The sequence below is a fragment of the Aptenodytes patagonicus genome, chromosome Z (assembly GCF_965638725.1).
Source record: "Aptenodytes patagonicus chromosome Z, bAptPat1.pri.cur, whole genome shotgun sequence".
Taxonomy (NCBI): domain Eukaryota; kingdom Metazoa; phylum Chordata; class Aves; order Sphenisciformes; family Spheniscidae; genus Aptenodytes; species Aptenodytes patagonicus.
Genome location: NC_134982.1, coordinates 2,195,143 through 2,210,697, shown reverse-complemented (window position 1 = coordinate 2,210,697; position 15,555 = coordinate 2,195,143). Strand labels below are relative to the sequence as shown.

Genomic DNA, 15,555 nt, shown 5'->3' with positions numbered 1-15,555 from the left:
TCCTTTGAAAAGTTTCCACACGGCATCAGTGTGAAGTTTTAAAGCTTTGCAGAAAATCTGGCCTTCTGGAAATGGAGAAATAAGTATGGCCATGGTCCACGTTCTTGTTAGCTGCAGAAGTCTGACTCTTAAGGACTCCTGTCTGAACACCGAGCAGGAACGTTTGCTGAGGTCCATCAAAGTTCAGTCCTGTAAGCTGTTGTGGTATGAGCCCTATTTTCCAGAGTTGTTCCAGGCAGTACGGAGGGAGGTGGCAGTACCACATGGCCATAGCTGAGTTCACCTGGTAGACAAAAGTGAGGAACAAGCACCACTGGAAGCCTCGGATCCCCAGTCTGCAAAGTCCCCTCCATGCAAATACTTAAGGCAAATGAAAATGGGAACAGGGCTAAGGTTTCTCCCTCTGTTTTCTGTCTTGGTCCCAAATGAAAGGCTGAACATGGATTTTGCACATCTTTGAAGCTCACCTCCCTCTTACTCCTTCTCCCTTGTGATTCAGCATCTCTCCTTTCTAAGCCTCGCCTCTTTGTTTTCTCTCCACTGCCTGAAAGCAACTCCAGTAGCAACTGGGGAATTGTCAGAGACCTCTCAGCTCCTCTCTCCCTCTTACCTAGATGCTCGTGCCGCAGACACTTTGCAGCCATGAAACTATGCAGCTTAGTGGGAGATCCAGGAGGGGGGTAAATGGAGAAGAAATGTAATGTCCATATGGAGTCGTCATTATTATCCTCCTCCTGCTAGCGTGACCCTCCAGCCTGGGCTCCCTCCTCGCCCTGCTCTGTAGTGCTAATTGGCTAACTGAGGTTGGTGGTTGGGTATCGGGATCAAGAGGCAGATATTTATTTGGGTTCCCGCTTTCGTACGTGCCCTCCACCTGGTGCAGTGCAGGATCTTGCCAGATGAGTGTTTCCCTCTGTGCAGAGGTGATGATGAGGTTATTTTCCCTTCGGGATGAATGTGAAAATGAGAAGGCACTTACAAACTAGATTTCACTGACAGAAAAAATGTCTTTGTGATATTGAGGAAGGCTGGCTGGGATCGTCATCCTGCTCAGAAACAACCTGCTCCACTTCAGATCTCACGGTGGGGAGATGCGCAGTTGTTTTGCCTTTGTTTTTTGTTTGTTTTCTTTCTGCTTTCTTTTAAGCCGAATCTCATATTCAGTTCGTGCACTGGGATTATATTTACACGCATGAACATCTGAAGGAAACAGACCATCTCCTACTGTAGTGGGGTTTAATCTGATGCTAGGATCTTCCTGGGGGACACTGGATAACTCATTGCAGCTCCCAGCTAGTTATTGCAAGTGAAACGCTGTCAGTAAATTTTACGCTCTGTGTTGGTGTTTGTTATGTTTGGTATTGGATTAAAATTAAAATAGAAGAAAATGAAAAGAAAATCCTGAAGAGCTACGGGACACCATTGTAAACTGTCTCCATTTCCCTTTTTAAGTGACGAATTACTTTTTTCTGGCTATTTGATCAGATCTTCAAACAACGCCACTCCAGTTCCTCTGAGATGGAGGGAGGGCCAGCATGCAGAGATGGTGGAGAAGCCAGCTGTAAATTCAAATGAAGTGGTGGGGCTGGCCGTGGCGGGAAGAACGCAGCCCCCTCTGCTTTGATTTTGTTGGGCCATGCTCAGCACGTGTTTGGCGCTTAGCTTGAGCTCTGCGTGGCACCATCGAGTAGCTGGCGTCTGGCCGGGGGGCTGTGGCAGGGGCTCTCCCCTGCCTGGGGCAGGCGACGACCCAGCAGAGCTCACGCTTGCTGTTGGCGTGTTTTTATGAGAGCCCAATGAAGTTTCAATATACTCATTAATAGCTATCATCCCTTTCTGGAGCCATTAATGTGGAGGTGGCATGAACGGAGACACGCTGAAGGCTTATCTGAGCTTCCTTTCTCTGAAAGCCAGGGTCAAATAAACCCTTTATTAAACTAACAGTGATTTCTACCCCAAACTTACATCAGGGTAAAATAGTCACTTTTTTTTTTTTGGTGATTCATAAGACTACAGATAGTTTTTGCTTTTATTTGTTGCAAATAATTTGGACCATCCAGCAGGCTAAGTATGTTGTGTATGTTCTGTTGGGGGATTTTGGAAGTTTTGTTCCGGTAGAAGGGTGTAATCAGTCTGATTGCTCCTACTACCGTTGTTATGCGGACGTGTAGATTCACGTCCACTGCCGACCACCTTTAACTGTAGGACCTGAAGTAGCAGCACAGAAGTTGGCATTAAAACAAGTATAAATGAGCTCAGATTGAGACCAAATATACCCCTTGTTAAGGCAGCGATGCTAAATTGGAATTAGACAATACTGAAATGAGAAGTGAAAGCCAAAGGGACTGTGAGCTCACGCAGATAATAGCTTCCACTTTTAGTATTCCAGATGTGGCTATAGGATGCTCAAAACTGTTTCGATATGTGTTGCTTGGACTATAAAAAGCCAACGAGGTCCCTGAGAAATATAAAATTTCTGTCCTTTTAAACTGAGATGATGACTGGAGAGGCATTGTACTTAACAGCGTATTATGAGTTAGAGTAAAATAAGTGATGGTGGATGGTCTGCAATACACGCATTAGTCAGTAAATCAAAGTACGTTTGTGGATTACAGCACACTTGGGGAAAAGGCGCTTGGGATTGTTTCTTCTCCTTTTTCCTTTCTTTCCCATTAACAACCTTAATGATACCCTCTTAGGAAGAGATTGCTCACCAGTTTGTAACGAGAAAAAACCCGCAACTTTAAATGCTTCTTATTTCTGTAAAAAACAAAGCAATAAATGAGCCAGGTTTAAGGATTTCAGTTCTCTCATCTCCAACACACACATTCTGGGTTTCTCAGGCCTCTCGGCTGCTTGGCTTCCTCTGTTTCTACTCTCTAACTCTGCTAAAGGGCGATGGGCTTTAGATGGTCTATGGGCATGCGTGATCGTATTGAGCAGGTACCAGGAGTAAAGCCTACAATATGTACTTCTGGTTACATGCACTGGAAAACAAATTCTCAGCAAGAAAAAGCAGATGAAAGAGATCTCAGCTGACAGTCTTATTTTTATAACTGTATAAAACCTGTTATTTGCACACCTAGAAAATGAACAGAGAACAGTGTGGTGGTGAGTGATGGACATGCATAACTTCAGATGAGGAGAGTGTCCCAGAGGAAAATCCTTCCTATAAAGAAATCCCAGACAGTTATTTGCTTTATGCCGGTGGCTTCTCATGGATCCATCCTTCAGATATCCACGAGACGTGCGGAGGGATTGTTTTATTCTAGCAGGTGAAAGATGAGATAAAGACAGCCCTGAAATAATCAGCTTGTGTATACGGTAGGATAATTATTAGCTATGTTCCTGCAATAAATTCCTTGCTAGAAAAATCTTCGGCTTAGGAAGACACCCTCTCCCAGAGACTGGTAAAAGTGCTGTAAATCAGTCTTCACTCTTGGTGTTATAAGCAGCAGCTAATTTGACAAACAGAGCAACAAAGAAAATGATCTCTTATGTAGCATAACTAACCAGTACCCGGGCTGTTTGTGCTGCTGCGCAAGGAGGGGACACAGTGCCAGAATTATTTGAAGAAAGGATTGCATGTCCATCCGCAGATGATCTCCAGACGTTTGAGGATGTCTAAAGATGGATGTTGCGGGGAGACAGGGGAGGGTACGGAGAGCTGAAGCTTGTGGGTGGCCTGGTCCTTGATGGCTGGTCCCCCTCGAGCGGGTGTTTAACTCCGAGCCCTGCTGCTCGGGCTCAGCTTTCTGTGCCATTCACTTTGTCATTTTTGTCACGTACTTTTTCTTTCTTTTTAATTCCTCTACTTACAAGTTGCATAGCTCCTTCTCACGTCCGATTTTCAGCTTAGCAGCTAGCAGATTTAACATTTTTGCGTGCACAAGATCTTTGCAAAGACTTTGCATTTCTGTATAATAAGACTTAGATTGGGAAACCTGTGAATTACTTTTCTTTGCTAAAGAAACAGGGGTTGACTCACTTTTCAAAAGCCTTCCTCTCTCCCTGAATTCCTATTACAAAAACATTCTGTGAGGCACCATTTCCCCTCCCTTTATTATCGTAAGTATTATTTATAATTACTTATTCTATTACTTATTATTTATAATTACTTCCCAATTAAAAAAACAGAAAATAAAATCTTTCTCTATGTTAAGAAACTGAGCTTATATTGGCATTAAAACTTCAGATTTTCAGTCCTTGCAAGCCTGTTGGAAAGCCAAACCACATGCTTGTGTATGGTTAGCCTTAAAATTAGTCTGAAATAAACCCCATGATTTCAAATATCAGGAAAAACAGTTGTGTGTGGTTTTTTTTAACAATTGATAAAACAGTGAAAAAAGTAGTCATGAGGAATGCTTTCTATTGGAAATTTTAAAAAGAGGTTGGGCAGATATATCTTTGTGCTAGTAATCCTGATCCTGCCTTCGCAGAGGAAGCTGGAATGTGCTGTCTCGTCAGTCTGCTCTTTATGCCCCGAATTAGAAATAGCAAATTTCACTATGCACTAGGTACTTCACATTGTGCAGGCAGAGACAAAGCAGAAGAAAGAAGTGAGAGACTATTTCAAGATCCCGCTCATAAATTTCAGAGTACAATATATATATATATTCCCCCCCCCAATGCAGAGAATGGTAGTTCTACTGGGATGTGGAAATGTATTTATTTTTCAAAGGCTTATTTAGTGATGTGGTGCAAGTTGTACTGACCATATGGACTTCCACTAAATTAAAGAGCATGGGGGCAAAGTCCTGCACTGGACCAGGGACCCTTCGCACCACCGAGCTGGTGGCTCACTCCCTGCCTCTGGTTTGGACGTTGCCAGGTAGAAAACTTGTGCATGGCTCTGGGGTGCTGTTCCCAAGGAGGGACAGGGAGATGGTGTGCCGTGTCACTCTCCATCGCACACGGTTCTCCAGCACTATCTGAGCAGACTCGGCGCCCTCCAAGTCTGCTCCTAGCTGCAGGAGAGTTTCCCCTGACATATCCTATGGCATGCAACCCATCTCTGGTTTTATGCTATAAAAGCTGCACTCTACTGAGCTGCAACACAGCCTTGAGTATTTAAGATGCTTTGAAAGGAAAGAAATCATGCAAAGTTGTAAATATACCTTTGGGATATGAGGTGTAGCCTTCCATGGGATGCAGGTCCAAGGATGGAGTGCGATGTAGCCCAGACACGATCATTTATTCCCAAAGGTGAGGTGACAGCCCCAGGCAGTGGGGGCCTGTGGGGGGGCTGTACCTGGTGGCTCTGGACCCTGGAGGAATTTAATGTGCTGTATCACCATCCTGTCTGGAGCCCCACCACTGGTGATGGCCAAAGAAGTGCTTCGGGGGAAACTGCTGGCAGCAAAAAGCGGTAGAAGCATGTGTTGCTCAGGGATGGGGAGAAGAATAACCTCCTGAACCATAGCGTCAGGATTTTTTGTGTTGAAACGAGATTTAACGTCCTTATTTTGGTATGCACAACTGGTAAGCTGTTCATATTTATTGCACCGCATAAGCAGTAATAATCATGATAATAGTAAGAATAAATTTTCTTTATATGCTTTTATGGTGGTCTTTGCCATAATATTATGACACCTTACTAGGGATTTATAACAGACGTATGCAAAAATGCAAAATCAGTGGAATATTTTTCTAGTTAAAAAGTTGGTATGTAGAGGCCATCTTAAAAAGATAGACGCACTGCAAGGGATTATCTTGGAAGATTTTTGGAGCTTCCATCTTTGCAGGTCTTTAAGAACAAGTTAGGTAAACATCTGCTAGGGATGTTTTTCATCCGGCCATGGGGTGTAGGAAAGGATTAGTTGAGTTCATGAGATCATGTCTGGTTCCGCTTTCCATTGATCTAGCGAGCATTGCTGGAAACTTTGGACTGTAACGGATTCTGGAAAGATGCAGTTAGAGATGCTTGATCTTGTCTTAAAATACTGATATAAAAATCGGTGGCTTTGTTCTGTAAGAGCTATAATGGTTTAAAAACCTGGCAGCTGGGTTTCTACACCACCACAGTCTTCTCTGAAGCTCAGGAGATGAGCTTCAGTGCTGGAGTCACTGCTTTCCCCTGACTGAGTGAAATTGCAGTGCAGGCAAAATTTTGAACATTCGGACAGTCGGGGAGAAATTCAGCAAGAGGGAGGCCCTGGTCTGGGGAGAGGGGTCACGCGAGAGTGTGGTGAGACCAGGAGATGTCTCCTGGTCTGAAGTAGGATGTCTCCCCTCTCGTTGATGGATGTATTCCTATGAAATGTCAGGTATTCTGGGGTGAGCTGTTTCTCAGCTGTGCTGGAGCTGCCTTGCTGCATGTGAAAGACCTGGGTAAGGTGAACAGGATGGGTATTTATAGACAGCTTCAACAGGAGAGAGAAGAGTGCAGCCCAAAATTAATGGTCCTGTCATGAGTAGGAGGGGTGTACTTGTAGCTTTTACAAGTCTGAGTTAGGAAGCAGGTGGACCTGGACGTTCCCCATCCCTGTGGAGTGCTGCTGATGGGTGGCTGCTGTGCGGCGTGGGAGACTTCAGTGCTTTCGCCTTGGGTTTTGGGTTGCGTGTCTCTTCTGGAACCACTAATGTACCCCCGATGAGATGGGCGAACGCACCAGTGCCTCGGGCAAGCAGGGAGCTCTCAGGAGTTGGGTGCAGGTTTGTACAACCAGGGAGAGAAGTTCAGGTGAGCCAGGAGCTCCTGGGAGAGATTGAAGTATTTGGGGAGCTCTTGGGCCTTCAGCAGTCAACGGCAGATGAATGCAGGACTGGCAGATGGAAATTTTAGAAGCCGCTTTTGAGGTTACCTTAGTCATCTAAGGTGTCAGTTAGACACGTAAGAACGTTCGTGCTTCCTGAATCGTTTACGAACATGTTTGTGCTTTCTTTAAAAAAACCAAAACATACAATTAAAGAGTGTTCCAAGCACAAAGGTTCTGTAGAGACATGATAGAATTTTACAGAAAATACTGTGAAAGCTATTGCACGTAGGAGAGAAAGAGCTGTTGCCTGTACTCTAACAGGAACAAACTATGCATTAAAATAGATTTAGGATAATTTGAAAAAAAGACAGAGAAGGGTAATAATCTCCTATAATGCCGTTAACCATTTAGAATCCAGCCTTACCATGATTTTTTGTCTTTAATAAAGGATATATGTTGATAAATAATAATCATGGGGAACTGGAATACAATTAGGGCTTAAGTGTTGTTAATTAAAATATCGGTTACTGTATATTGACTTTACATGGTAATGTCAGAATAATCACAAGATAGAATGAATAACTGCACAATTGGTTCTAAGACTTTGAGATCTGTTAGAATTTAATTTGTCAGAATAGCAGAACTGAAACGACTATGTTATAAAGAAAGTGTGATGTACTTTTTAGTCCTATATGAGTTTGGTGCAGATAACTGAATATAATGACTTCATATAGGAACTCTTACTATGAGTATTTTATTGGGTTTGTGGGGTTTTTGTTTTTTTAAACTGTGAAAAGGAGATTTTGGGTTTCCCAAGTATTGTGTGAATGACTAGGCTTGCGTACCAGAAAGCTTCGTTTTTCATATAGGAATTTGAGTGCAAAGAAAACAGGCTTTCACAAACAGTTCATTGAGGAGTTGCTCGTTCGGGTTTGGCATAACCTCAGCGTTTTATGTTTTCGCGAGAGCAATGCAACGTATCACACGGTGAAGTAACGCTGTAGAAAAACGCATAAAAGGTGCTGAGCCAAGTTCTGAAGAAGCTCGAGTCGGAGGTGAGGTCAGCTAAGTCTCAGAGTTTGGGCTGTGGGTGTCTGCTGTCACCTGGGTCTAGCGCTTGTGCATCTGCTTCCCCTCAGCTCTGCGTGGAGCAGCCCCCGTCTTCTGCTCTCCGAAGGCCGGCGGGTTTGTTTTCTTCCCTGGGTTGTGAACGTCAGACTCCTTGCGGCTTGAAGGAAGCTGTGTGTGTCTATATATAGCCATATATCTATGTAATTGAACTTCATACTTACAAAGGGGAAGAGCCACTGTGCATGCGGTCTACATGTGAAAGTGGTTTGGTTGGTTGGTTTTTTTACATACAAGTGACTTGAGTAGACTGTGAAGATGTGATAGCCTTTTTGATTCTTTATTTTAAAGGTATCAGACAATCAGGAGTTTAGAAGAGACCTCAGGTGTATTAATGCACTCGATTTAATTATTAAAGAGAGCATCAGAGGCAGCTGATCTTACAAATGTGGGAAAAGAAGAAACCAAATGAAAATTGGGGGAGACTACAGACTGTAGCTCCTGCAAGGAGGCCTGCTGTGATTCCGCTGACACTGGTGGAGGGGGATTTACTGTCAGGAGAGGTGACAGCACAAGTTTCAGCGAAGCCACGGTCATTCTTGAATGTACCTGTAGGCTCTGAGGGTTGGCCATAGGCCAAGATCCTTCTGCCCTTATGTCCAGGGAAAGATCTGTGGCCTGAGTTTCAACAATTTAATAGTAAGTTGTTAGGGAGTTCTGCTGGACTTTACAGCTTGTGTGGGCATAGACTTTCTTCCTTTAAACTGCCTCTAAAGAAGGAATTGGGGGAAAAATACGGAGAAAAGCCTTAGAGAGGAAAGACAGACCGGTGCCTAAGCTGCTAGTCTGACCCTGGTGCGACAACAGTTTTGCCACAAACCTCCCAGTAACTCACTGGGATGCCTACTGATCGAATGAGTTCAATAGTATTTGCCTGTTTATCAAAGGTGTCCTAAAAATAACTACGTTAGAAAGCATGAGGTGTTCATATATTCTGTAGCTGGACTCTGGCTAGGCATTTAAGTTATTGAAGCGTTATTCACCTCTGTACGGCTCGTGTCCTTCTAGTCTTGTTCATTTGGCCATGTACAGCTGGGTGTTTCATCCCTGGCTTCTGACTTCGCCTGCCACTTCGCAAGCCAGAGCACACTTAATTTTTAAGTTAACTCCTCTCTTTGTCATCTATTTTCCCCCTTTTGCAGGTGCTCGTTTTTCCCTAAACACAACAGTTTCCTTTAGAAGCGTAGATGAAGTTGCACTGCAGAGTTCAGGAGTAATAAGGTCAGGAGATGCATTGTCTGCAGTCCTGAGCGCTGATGGGTTTTTATATGTAGTGCACTACCTTGTCACCTTCCCAGCAGAAACCTATTTGCTGAGCTGCCATTTGATCAACGATAAGAAAGGGTAAGAAATAGCTGAATGTGTTTGGTTTATGGGGGAAACAGCAAATTAATCTTTGGGCGTATTTGTCAGTGATACTAACTTTCTGTCTTTGCTCCCTGAGGGGAAAGATTTAGGGAAAATAACCCCCAAATGTGTAGGCTTGCACGTGGCCCCATTTAGGAAACTGCTCGGTATTATATTAGTTTTGCTTTTATTCATACTTAGGGCCAATGGTACAGGGCGACACGTGGAGAACGTGCACGAGGTACAAAAACAGGCTGCCAATATCACTCTGAAGACTAGAGTATATTGACTTCATTAGGACCCACAGCTCAAACAATGAAAGGTTGTGAGCTTTGTCATCCCTGTGTACGCGTGTTTGTGTGTGCTCTCCTATGTGCAAAAAGTAATTTTTCAGTGTTGCAGAAGATGGGTCTGGGAAAGAATTAAAAGAGGAAGGGCAAACTTTGGCTCTTCGCCACCTGGAATAAAATCCATTTAATTCACCCTGACTATCCTTGTTATAGTGTTAAATATAGACTAAATAGTTTAATATGGATTTATGTAATGAGCTCACAAATTGATTTTGCAGCACAAGCTCGGTTTAGAGTTTAGGAGCAGACAGTCTCTTGTTAAGATCAAAGCAGTGCCCCTGCCTTCTGATGCTGCCGAGCACGGGCTTGGGGGTGAAGATGATGAGGTTGTTTTCTTTCTTTCTTTCTTTCTTTCTTTCTTTCGGTTCTGATGTTGATTCAGACCTATTAGGACTTTTTCTGTTTGTATGTTTATTTACATCTGTGGGATCAGAGAGTAATAAGGGGGAATAAAATAAAATTTAAAAAAAAAAATCACAAAAAAGCGCCTTGTGCAAGCTCCTAAGGGAGGAAGCAGGCACGTTTCTTCTAGGAATGCAAATGTCTTATCTGAGTGACAGGAAAAGAAAAAAAGCAGGCTTCTCATATTCTCCCCCTTCCTCTCCTCCATCCCTTCCTTCTCTCCCATTCCCCATCACCCCCACCCCCATTTAGGAATAATTTCATGCCCCTTGTTTAAACATTAATTATTTAGCTCAGGTGATTTGCTAACAATTTGCAGAATGATATTTCTTGGAAGTTTAGGAGATGAATCCCTGAGAATGGGGCATCTTTCATCCACCCCTTCCCCTGTCTGGCTCAGTGGCCTCGGTTAGATGTAATTGTAATTGGTGTCTGGGTTGGGTTGACAGTGTCAGCCTATCATTTCAGGGTTTAGAGCTGTACATTGGATAGCCAGATCTGTAATTATAATGTGCTTTACTCCTATTTATATTCAGCAGCGTTCTCGCCTTGCTGTTCCTTTCCCTGGGAGTGGAAGATTGGGCCAGGGAGGGGTGGTTTGAAAGCAGTGAGAGCCATTGTTTGTTCAGAAAACACCCTGATTCTCTGAGGAATAGAGGGCCGAGGTGAGCAGCCATCAAAAGTTACCATCTACTGTCCCGGAGCACGTACTCTGAAATTCGTCCTGTCAAAATTAAATGTGCTGGCCCCTCCAGGAGGAAATATTTTTCTTCTTTCAATTTCATCACATTTTATTCACTTTGAAGGATTTCTCTTTCTCGTGGGTCTACTTTCTGCAAATTCTTTAATGTAATTATCTTTTCCCCAGAATTGCATCTGCAGCCACCGCACGCAGTGTATGGCAACGCTGTCTTCTACCTAAAGGGATTTGAACCCGTAATCCCACGAGGGGTGTTCTAATCCTCCTGCGGATTTTTGGGTGAAAGGTGTTTTCAGTTCATTTCATTTCATATTCATGGGGCTCCTGTCTGCAGAAAGAAAAGTTAGTTAGAGCAAAGACTAGGTTCAAGAAGTTCACACATTTCTCCACTGAATTTCCTAAAGCCCTGCTAGAGAGTTATTCCTTTGCCCCTGTTTTCTAGTTTGGTGAGGAGGTAACTATTTTATACTACTTTATACATGGGACAGCTTCAATGTGAGGATGAAAGAGTCCTCGCCTCCCAACAGCGCAGATCTGCTCAACCCACTGCAAGGGTCTGAACTGACGTTGTCAAAGCTCCAGGATTTCATCTATCTAGCTCTTTAATTTAAAAAAAAATTCTTTTAAAAAAGGTGGGGGGAGGTGATAGCTCTAAAAGCTTTTAAAGCCACGTACAAGCAAATCCAGTTTGACATGAAAAAGAAAATAATATTTTGTAAAGAGAAACTGTGGAAAAGAATTATTTCCCTCTCTCCCCTTTGGTCCCAAACTAAAAATACACGTGTTTCTGTCCTCTCCATCCTTCTGTAGTGTCATCCGTTGAGAAAGCAGGGAGGGAGGAGGGTGTGTACTTGGGCTTTCCATGTGCTTTTTGCTTGTCTCGAGCTTGTGACATCTCTGTGGGCAGAATCTTTTAAAAATCTTCAAAATACTGTATTTAGAGTACAAGTGCTTTGCAGTTACCTTTGGCACTAAGGAACCTCTGATAGCCAAGCGATCATTCAGAGGTACGCTAGCTATTTAGACATATGCTGGGAAATGAAGGGAGAACCAGATTTGGGGATGTAGCTCACAGAATGGACACAGGACGTGGTGTCATTGCTGAATTGCATCTCCATGGGCTGCCACAATCTTTCCCCTGCTAGACCGAGGCCCCTCGCCTGCTCGGGTCACCCCGAGGGCTCCTCTGCCAACCTGGAGCCCCCCCCGTTGCATCCCTCCCGTCCTCAGGAACAGAGAGAGGGACCCTTTGCTCCCTACCAGAGTGAGCATCTCATGGCTGAAGAATGCTGGATAAACTATTGTACTGTCAGCTATTCTGGGCATTAAATTAACGTCCCACGTATATAGATGTTGGCTTACCCATGTTGACTTTAGGTGGCTGTATTCCTGATTTGCAACGGCTGCCTGGGAATAAATCCATCTCCTTGCAGGACCGGAGCCACTGTTAGGAGCTGTGCCTTGGTCTGCTTCTAAGGAATTCAGACTTTTAATATCCTTACACTTATCTTTTTTTTTTTTTTTTTTAAACCAGGATTAAGGGAAGCTTAGATATCCTTTGTTTCCCTTTTTGTTTGTTTTTGCTTTGGGGTTCTTGGTGGGTTTTTTTCCCTGTTCTTTGTAATTTAACATATGTCGGATTTCTGAGCGGTTCGGAGATATTAACAATATCATTACAGAAACAGTTGGCAGGATTTTCCCTGACAAAACTTAGTATCTGTCCTTCAGGTAGCAACAGCTGTTCACAGTTGTTGTCAGTTAAAACATCTACAGCAGCAGTTTCAGTTGAATAGAGCAAAATTTTGCTAATCTAGTGGTGTGGAAGAATGGAGAAGGATTTTGAATCATCTGCCACAGCTGTTAACTCTGGAAAGAAACAGGAATTGGGTAAAGAGCCTGAGAATTGGGACATGATGGGTGCCTTTTTGTAATTATTACAAGAAATAGGACAATTAACGACGTGGTTTGCATGGGTAGGGCGCGGAGAGCCTGACCCTACATCCCCTGTGCCGGTGATGTGAGACTCCATTTTCTCTTTTATGGGAAATAATCGCTGTGGGCCAAAACATTATCTGTCACACCAAGGTAAAGGCAGATGGAACCTGCTGAATTTAATGGCTTAATTAGGACAATGTTTAATTCTATAGATTCCCTTCAGCGGCCGTGATTTGCCCTCAGCAGTGCTGTGTTCGGGAGATCTCCCCGCACACCAGTGGCGGTGGGAAATCCCCTTATTTTCCTCACAGACCTGGAGCCCAGATGTGTAACATGAAGCAAAGTCTTTGCTGCAGTATGACTATCAAATCCGATCATTTTTCAAGCCAGATTATGAAATAATAAAACCTAAATTAATTTCTATTATCCGTGACCAGATAAAAGTACATGTCTCAAATAATAAATTAAAATGAATCCTCCTTAAAACAGCTTTGTCTGAAAAAGCCAAATTGCAGTGTGGGAAGCGGCATGGTCGACAAGATGAATGAAAGTCTGCTCTAGTCGCTGTTGGCCAGGCCTTGGGATGAAGTCCGGTCTCCAGTTTTGAGCCCTTCACTGAAGGGACCAGAGAGACACCGGAGAGGAAAACCATGGGAATTATCAGAGGTTCAGAGGAGAAAGACCAAAAGAACTGGGAGACTTTAATTTAGGTACGGAAACAGGTGACTGAGAAGAGACACGATCCCAGTTTGCAAATTTACAAGCAGCAATGGAAAAGTGAAGAACATCGTTTGCTCTCCAAACCCCACTGCAGGAAGCGGGATTCAGGGCACGGGGTACCGCAACGCCCCAGCCTCTCTGATGGTGAGGCTGATGAAACATCGATGTCTTAATGATGCTTCAGGACACCGTGTCTGAGAAGTTATGGCATCTCCATCATTTAATGTCATTTGACAAATATCTGCCAGGGGTCCACTGGTATAATTTTCCGCCGGAGGGCGGAAGAACGGTCAAAAGTAAAATCCACCGAAGAAGCCGAGAGGACAAAACCAAAAATAGTAACGGGACAAAAAAGAAACCGTTAGCCAGGTCTGTCTTTAATCCGGTCCCAGGACCCTTTGCTATACGTGTTTCCTAAAAATCAATGACAACGTATAGCCAGTCTGCCAGGAGGAATTACTCTCATTTCTAGCTTGAATTATTCTGATGTGAAGTTGCTCAAAATTAAACCAACTCTTTTGGATTTTGACTACTATGTATGAGATGAGAATTCGGCTTATTATATTTTACTGCTGTTGGTATTTTTGCAAGACTATATTATTGAGCTAGCTTTGTGACATTTATCTTTGTGTGTAATTGCGTAATTCTAGTAAAAAGCAAAATCAACCTGCTGATACCCCCAAATTAAGATATTTTTCTATCATGTTGAAGGCATGCTTAATAATGCCAACTTTAAACCAAGCTTTTTCACAGAAATATGAAGCCATATAAAAATTAATGTTCCATATGTAATATTGTTTATTTGCACTACTGTAGTTATCCTGTGCCTTTCAGTACTGAAATCCCATTAAGCCTTGCCTTCAGCATGCAAGAGGGTTCAGTTTAGCCCGCGGTTTAGTCACTTCATCTGGTTTTTGTTCATAATTAGTGCGGGATGGAGGGCAACGAATCGGTTTGTGCTGTGACAGATCTTTTCCCAAAGCAAGGAGCTGCCCTTGTCCACTGGCTTCTCTGGAAAAGCAGAGGAGCAAACGATGCCGTTCATCCCGGCTGGCTTTCGGAGCAGAGCTGTGCAACCCTGACTCTAGCACGTTGGTTCGGAGGAGACAGTTTTAGCAGGGAAGGTCCAAGTTTGCATGTGGCTATGGACAGGGGTGGAGCAGGCGCAATTTATTCTGCTGTCTCTGGAGCAACACATGTCCCCTTGTGTGCGAGCAGGGAGTGATCTCTTCACTCCCTTGGGCGTGAAGCTTTGGGCTGAAAGTAGTCCTTGTAGCAAACATCTAATGGGGGGATGCATGCCCGCTGCCTCTTTTCCACCAGAAGAATTGTCCACCCAGGAGTTTCTAATGTTTTATTTTGTGGCTTATTCTAAACCAATCTTCTTGCTCTCTGTAAAGTTTGCAAGTTGCTGAGTGGTGCCGGCTGGAATATGCCCCACAAAATATTTGTCATGGAAACCAACCCTTTTTTTTCTGTAAATGATGCCAAGTGTAGTGCGTATTCATCTCTCAGGCTGCGGCCACAGGGAGGGGATGGCAAGCTGCAGAGTATCGTCCGCATTGCCCCCCGTTCCTGGCTTCGTTTACAGGCAAAGGGGGTCTCCTGCGACGGCAGCACCGTCTGCAGCGACAAGCTGCAGGAGGACATCCCCCTGGGGCAGTGTCAGGTTCGGAGGGAGGAGGTGGCCATGCCATTGCCCTGAGACCCCACAGACAGCCCACAGCTGCAGCTACGGCCGACTGACCGCATTCATGGGGGCGATGGACCACTGTGAGTTTTGGTTTTGTGCACGATGATAAATCTTGAATGTGGATTCCCAGTTCTGGGCAGGGGAGGAAGGTATTACCTGACATACCTGTCCCCTCTATGCTCTGATGTCTGCAACCCTCCGGTGGCTGTGTCAAACAGCAAACCAGCCGGGAACGCCCTGGGATGTGTTTTCTCGCCTTCCTGTTTTTTCTTCAGCAAAGCTCTCCCTGGCTTCAGCAAATCTTCCGGCTACAGCCATCACTTTGCTGCCCTTGTTTGCACAGCCAGCATAGCCACGGCTGTTTGGCCAGGCCAGTCAAAAGAGCTGTATTTGCTAAATATGTGCGTAGTGTCCCCATTGCTTTTCAGGATCCCTCTGTGTGCCACCGCTTTTCTGCTGCCGCGTCCCCGGCATCTCATTGTACTCTGGGTCGAGGCCTCTTGAGCCTCCTGGCTTTTAATAACTTCTCTGCCTCACCATCCAATATTATTAAAATATATTTAGTATTCAGGGATTTAGATC

At 44.1% G+C, this 15,555-nt stretch overlaps 1 protein-coding gene across 1 annotated transcript in view; it reads left to right on the top strand.

Annotated features, from left to right (window-relative positions):
* The window catches only part of LOC143172797 (netrin receptor DCC), a 579,706-nt gene that overhangs the window by 353,388 nt on the left and 210,763 nt on the right, over nucleotides 1–15,555 (top strand). The gene's annotated exons all lie outside the window — the stretch shown is intronic.